This window comes from Nycticebus coucang, chromosome 20, assembly GCF_027406575.1.
Source record: "Nycticebus coucang isolate mNycCou1 chromosome 20, mNycCou1.pri, whole genome shotgun sequence".
In the NCBI taxonomy this organism is placed as follows: domain Eukaryota; kingdom Metazoa; phylum Chordata; class Mammalia; order Primates; family Lorisidae; genus Nycticebus; species Nycticebus coucang.
In genome coordinates, this window is record NC_069799.1 from 19136114 (window position 1) to 19143389 (window position 7276).

The window sequence follows — 7276 nt, forward strand, 5'->3', positions numbered from 1 at the left end:
ACAGCTAGGCATTACATGTCATAAAATTATCAACATCTTTCTCAGCCAGCACTGTGCATGCAGCTTCACCAATACTAAGTCCAATTGCCAAAAGTTAGTACAAGCATTTTAGTTATTCAGTGGTATGTGATGATTATGTTAATTTTTTGGCACATTAACATTTTTTGATTTTTAAAATAAAACAAATTATGATAGAAAAGGTGTTTTCTTTCTCTGAAATTGACACCTGCCTTTTTAGATTGTCAACTATAGCCATTGATTCTTCCAGCCCCCTACCTTGTCACTTTCGATTCTCATGGTCATTTTGTGCCATCAATGCACAGTCATAGGTCTTACAGTCCTTAGAAAATGAGGTATAATTCATGTGAAAATGACACTTTTGATTAATATAAATATAAAGGAAACAAAATACATTTTATTATGTAGACTGTATATTTAAGTTTACATAAGGCAGTGTGCAAAAATACTTACAGAAATGATGATATTAAAACTAAAACAGTACTACACTAAAATGTGTATCATTATCAAGATAAGAAAATAGATTTTACCAAACTTCATTACTTTAAAACATATTTATTTTGACAATGGTAGTCAGTAAAATAAATAAAACATTTATCTTACACAAAAATAGTGCTTTATTTCTTATAAATAGCTTCTTTCTTTAATTACAGTTCTGCTCTTCATGTCATTTAATTGATCTAAGTCCTCAGGGATGATGTTCTTTGTTTCTGGTCCATTTAAGGCTTTTATCTTTCCTACCATGTCCATGAGTGTGTATGTACTTTGGAACATAAAATGATGATTGCCTAAACTAAAATTCAGTATAGTGAGGATGAACTTGTTCTCTACTATCTGTCTTCTGAGGCAATGTTTTACCACAGTCATTAGTATCTGAGGATGAGCTGAAAACACTAACTCTAAACATTTCTGCATTGCCTCACACATTTCCATTTATATTCCAGTAAGTATAGTTATAAATGACTTCGAATATGCAATTGGGCAATCAGAGGTCCATGCTCAACCAATGCAGTTCGTAATTGTCACTTCTCATGGAGGTAGTCAACATGTGCATTCAGACTTTTAAGGATTTAGTAGATCAGGGAGAATTCAATTTTTCTTTGTGGTCCAACAAACACATAGATGGCCTCAATGCCTGTTTTCCCATTCCATTTCTTCTCATTTGTTATTATATTATTGTAAAACTCATAATTCTTTTTTGTTGGAGTTTGCAAATTTATAAGTAAAAATATAGTGCAGAGATTAAGGTTATAATTTTGATAAGTTACTTTTTTGGTATATTAATGACAACTATTACCTGTTAGTTTTTTTCAGCTTAATAAAATCCCCAAAGATATAATGACATAATTACACTTCCTCTGTTAACCCTAATCTATGGGAACTATAATTATTTCCTGTCTAACTTCAGCATCAATGCTCTGAAGAGCCTCATTGGAGAAAGACATCATTTGATGATATGGCAGATCAACTCTTTACTAGTATGTGAAAGTCCTTTGCATAGTGAGGGCCATGAATTAAAGGGGAGCATATGGATAGCTCTTGGGGTTAGAAACAAAACTTTAAAAATTTGCATTTGTTATTTTATGTAGGTACTTTTATCTCTTTTTGTATAAACTGTTATATACTTATAAAACACTTTAAATGCATATATGTGTGTGTGTTTGTATATATATGTATATATACTTTCCATATGTTAGTATGCTTTGCCTATTTGTTTTCACTTGTACTGGAATGCTGTCCCCACAATGAGAAGGCCATTATGGCTTTACATGAATATCATCCTGTTCCATCCTTGAGGTCTAATATGATGTTAAAACCCAAATATTGTGAAGGTTCAGCTGTATATAGGTTGTATCTATCTTTCCTTTCCTTCTTACAAATAAGGTAAATGTGCCTCTTTATTAAATTAAGCTCCCAGAGAAAAAGTGAAACTGGTTTAATCAACTTGACAATATCTCCTATGTAAACTTATACATATCATGTGGTGTTAGGGCAGTGTTTTACCATAGTCATTAGTAACTGAGGATGAGCTGAAAACACTAACTAAACATTTTTGCATTGCCTCACACATTTCCACATATAGTCCAGTAAGTATAGTTATAAATGACTTAGAAGATGTAATTGGACACTCATTAATCTCACAGTTTGTATGAATGTGGTCTTTTGAAAATGTTATGCTATACAGATTAATTTTTATGAATCCTGGATTAGATTAATATGGTAAATGATGATGCCTGCATCCAGAACAAATAATATGAGACATTACTTGAAAAATTATTCAGTGAAAGTTTATGAGGGTTTTTAATAATTGTAAAATCTTGATTGAAATTTAAACATAAGTATCTTTACTACTGAAGACGTACTTTTTCAAAGTCTACAAGCATATTTCTGTATTAAGTTAATTCTCAAGGAAAGAAACACTCTATGATTATTTTTATGGAAATTTATGGATGGCATGAAGTAAGTGAATTCAATGTTTATCCTCTTGGTAATAGAGAGCTAAGAGATGGATTTAACAATTATCTCCTGATGTGAAGAGAGATAACATACATTTCAGAGATGAAAAATAAACAGGGAAAGATCAAGGGACACTTTGAAGATATGAAGTTAACAGAACTTGTGTTAAACAGCATAAAGTTCCCCTCAGAGATATACCTGTCCTAAATCCCAGATCCTGGGAATGTATTAGGATTCATTGCAAAGGGAAAATAATATCTAGATGCAGCCAAGTTGACTAATCTACCAAGCTGCTAATTTAAAAAGTGTGAGAATATCAAGTTAGGTTCAAAATAGCCTAAATATATAAAAAAAAAAAATCATAGAAGAGTGGCAAGGAATAAAAATTATCAGAGGGATCCCATGTGAAAAATTTTCAACTGAATGTTTTCAATTGTTTGTTTGGGTGAGTCTTTTCGCTGTTACCAATAATTTTATTTTGTTTGGCTGTACAAATACCTTATAGAGACCTTATATGTCTTTTATTGGTCTGAGTCAAAAATAGTAAATAAGAAAATGCAGAACAATGAAGAAATACTGTTCAAAGTGGAATGGCTGTGTACAAGGGGAGTTCAGATGATGGGCACCCTACACAGACATGACTATGGATATGTTCCACTTTTGGATGTGTTGCACTTGACATCATAAATTATTTGATGTAGAAAATAATACATTATTTTGAATAATTTATAGAAGAACCCCAGGCCATTCAGATATAACAGGGTGAAATAATAATAATAATAATAACAATATAGCCGGGCGTTGTGGCGGGAGCCTGTAGTCCCAGCTGCTCGGGAGGCTGAGGCAGGAGAATCGCTTAAGCCCAGGAGTTGGAGGTTGCTGTGAGCTGTGTGATGCCATGGCACTCTACCGAGGGCCATAAAGTGAGACTCTGTCTCTACAAAAAAAAAAAAAAATAATAAATAATAATAATAATAAAAATAATAGTGGTGGTTATGACTTTGAGTACTGAACAAAGAATAACAATGACATGAGGTTTATTGTGACTTTGTTTTTTTCTTCCAGATATACAAAATAGCTTTCCATTATACCATGGAGATCATCATTTTGTATTCGTGTAGCTATTTAAAAACACCTCTCTTTTACTAGCTAGTTTTGGGATCTCAGCCAACACCTTCCTCCTTTTCTCCCACATCTTTACAGGGCTTCTGAATCACAGACCTAAGCCCACTGACCTGATAATTTGCCATTTGGCCTTAGTACGCATAGTGAAGCTTCTCATGGTACTGCTTTTGTTGTCTCCAGACATGTTTGAGCCATTGGATTTTCAGAATAACTTCAAGTGTAAGGTCTTTTTTTATGTGAACTGGGTGATGAGAGGCCTCTCTATCTGTACTACCAACTTCCTGAGCATACCTCAGGCCAGTGTCTCCTGGCTGGTGAAGTTTAAACATAGGTTTACAAATTACATCATCTATATTTTTTCCTTCTTTTTGTCCTTCATTTTGTTCAGTTACAGTTACCTGATCTTCTACACTGTTGCTTCTTCCAATGTGACTCAAACCAATCAGCTATATCTCAGTGAATACTGCTCACTTTCCCCAATGAAGGCCATCATCAGGACCTTGCTTTGCACATGGATAACATTCAGTGATGTCTTCTGTATAGGCGTTATGCTCCTATCAAGTGTGTACATGTTGAATCTATTGTTCAGACATCAGAGGATGTTTCAGCATCCCACCCCAGCATCTCCCCCAGAATCTCCCCAGAGAAAAGAGCCACCTAGACCATTCTGCTACTGGTGAGGTTCTTTGTATTCACATATTGGATGAACCATATTATGTCATCATTGTCATTTCTATTATGGACAAATGAGCCAGTCATTCTAACTATCCAGAAACTAGCAGTCAATGTCTACGCCACTGTCAGTCCTTTAGTGCTAATGAGTTCTGATAAAAAAGGTGACTATTATTCTGCAATATATTCAATAGAAACATCATTCAGTTTTATAAAGCCAGTGATGTAAAAAAATTCTAAAAAATAGCCTCTTTTCTGTTAGTTAAATTATCCAGACAGTGCAGGATTTGCCACTAATTTAATTAAAAGCAGTGGGATTGTAATTTGATTATATTTAAACACTTTTAGGATCAAAGCTATCTATGAAAAACCCACAGCTAATGTTTTACTGAATAGCATAAAACTGAAAGCTTTTCCTCTTAGAAGTGGAACCAGACAAGGTTGTCCTCTGTCCCCATTACTATTCAACATAGTCCTGGAAGTTCTATCCAATACAATTAGACAAGACAAGAAATTAAAGGGCATCCAAATGGGAGCAGAGGAGGTCAAACTCTCCCTCATTGCTGATGATATGATCTTATACTTAGAGAACACTAAAGACTCAACCACAAGACTCATGAAAGTCATTGAAAAATACAGTAATGTTTCAGGATATAAAATCAATGTCCACAAGTCAGTTGCCTTTAAATATGCCAACAACAGCCAAGATGAGAGGTTAATTAAAGACACAACTCCCTACAACATAGCAACAAAGAAAATGAAATACTTAGGAATATACCTAACGAAAGAGGTGAAGGACCTCTATAAAGAAAATTATGAAATCCTAAGAAAGGAAATAGCAGAGGACTTTAACAAATGAAAGAACATACCATGCTCCTGGTTGGAAAGAATCAACATTGTTAAAATGTCTATACTTCCCAGAGCAATTTATCGATTCAGCGCCATCCATATTAAAATATCAACATCCTATTTTCAAGTCTTGGAAAAAATGATTCTGCATTTTGTATGGAACCAGAAAAAAAAAACCGTATAGCTAAGGCAGTTCTTAGTAATAAAAACAAAGCTGGGGTGTTACCATACCAGCTTTTAGGCTATACTACAAGGCCATAGTCATCAAGACAGCATGGTACTGGCACAAAAATAGACATAGACATTTGGAATTGAACAGAAAACCAGGAAATGAAACCAGTAACTTACAGCCGCCTAATCTCTGATAAACCTAACAAGAACATCCACTGGGGAAAGACTCCCTATTCAATAAATGGTGCTGGGAGAATTGGATATCCACATGTAAAAGACTGAAACTGAACCTGCACCTTTCTCCACTCACAAAAATTGATTCAAGATGGATAAAAGACTTAAATTTAAGGCATGAAATGATAAAAATCCTCAAAGAAAGAATAGGAAAAACACTGGAAGATATCAGCCTGGGGAAAGACTTTATGAGGTCTTGGCACGGCAATAGCAACAACAGCAGTAATAAACAAGTGCAATTTAATTAAATTGAAAAGCTTCTATACAGCCAAGGGGACAACAACCAAAACAAATAGACAACCTACCCAATGGGAAAGGATATTTGCATATTTTGAATCAGAGAAAAGCTTAGTAACTAGGATCTATACAGAACTTCAATTAATCCACAAGAAAAAAACCAACAATCCCACACATCAATGGGGAAGAGAGATGAAAAGAACCTTCTCTAAAGAAGACAGGCGCATGGCCTTCAGACATATGAAAAAATGTTCATCATCTTTAATCATCAGAGAAATGCAAATCAAAACTACTTTGAGATATCATCTAACTCCAGTGAGACTAGCCTACATCACAAAATCCCAAGACCAGAGATGTTGGGCGTGGATGTGGAGAAAAGGGAACACTTTTGCACTGCTGGTGGGAATGCAAATTAATACATTCCTTTTGGAAAGAGAGATGGAGAACACTTAGAGATCTAAAAATAGATCTGCCATTCAATCCTGTAATCCCTCTACTGGGCATATACCCAGAAGACCAAAAATCACACCATAACAAAGATATTTGTATCAGAATATTTATTGCAGCCCTATTCATAATTGCTAAGTCATGGAAAAAGCCCAAGTGCCCATTGATCCATGAATGGATTAATAAATTGTGGTATATGTACACCATGGAATATTATGCAGCCTTAAAAAAAGATGGAGACTTTACCTCTTTCATGTTTACATGGATGGAGGTGGAACATATTCTTCTTAGTAAAGTGTCTCAAGAATGGAATAAAAAGTACCCAATGTACTCACCCTTATTATGAAACTAATGTAGGACCTCCACATGAAAGCTATAACCCAGTTACAACCTAAGAATAGGGAGAAGGGGGAAAGGGAGGGGAGGGAGGGGGCAGATAGGTGGAGGGAGGGGGATTTCCCCTGCGGTGCATCTTACAAGGGTATATGTGAATCCTAGTAAATGTGGAATGTAAAGGTCTTAGCAAAATAACTAAGAAAATGCCATGAAAGCTATTTAACTAGTGTGATGAAAATGTGTCAAACGGTCTATGAACCAAGTGTATGGTGCCCCATGATCATACTAATGTACACAACTATGATTTAATTTAAAAAAAAGGAAAAAAAAAAAAGAAGACAGATAAGTGGCCAGAAAAAATATGAAGGCTATATTAACCCTTGTGATGAAAGTGTCAAATGGTCAGTGAAGCTAGTGTATGAAGCCCCATGATCATATCAATGTACACAGCTATGATTTAATAAAAAAAAAAGAAATTAACAAGGATGAAAAAAAAGTTTGTGCTCTTTCCACTTCATTTTGATTTTCTATTTTTTCATTGTATTTACTTAAAACTTTTAAACATAATTTCAACATTGAAATTAGCATGGTATCTATTTTCTTCTAAAATTTTATATACATGCCTTATTTTCTTGTGTGCTTCATTAGTTTTAACATTGTAGTCACTTTGAAGAGACAGTAATTTGAGATGTCTAAAGTCAGTTTATTTCTTTGTTTATTACATTTGTAG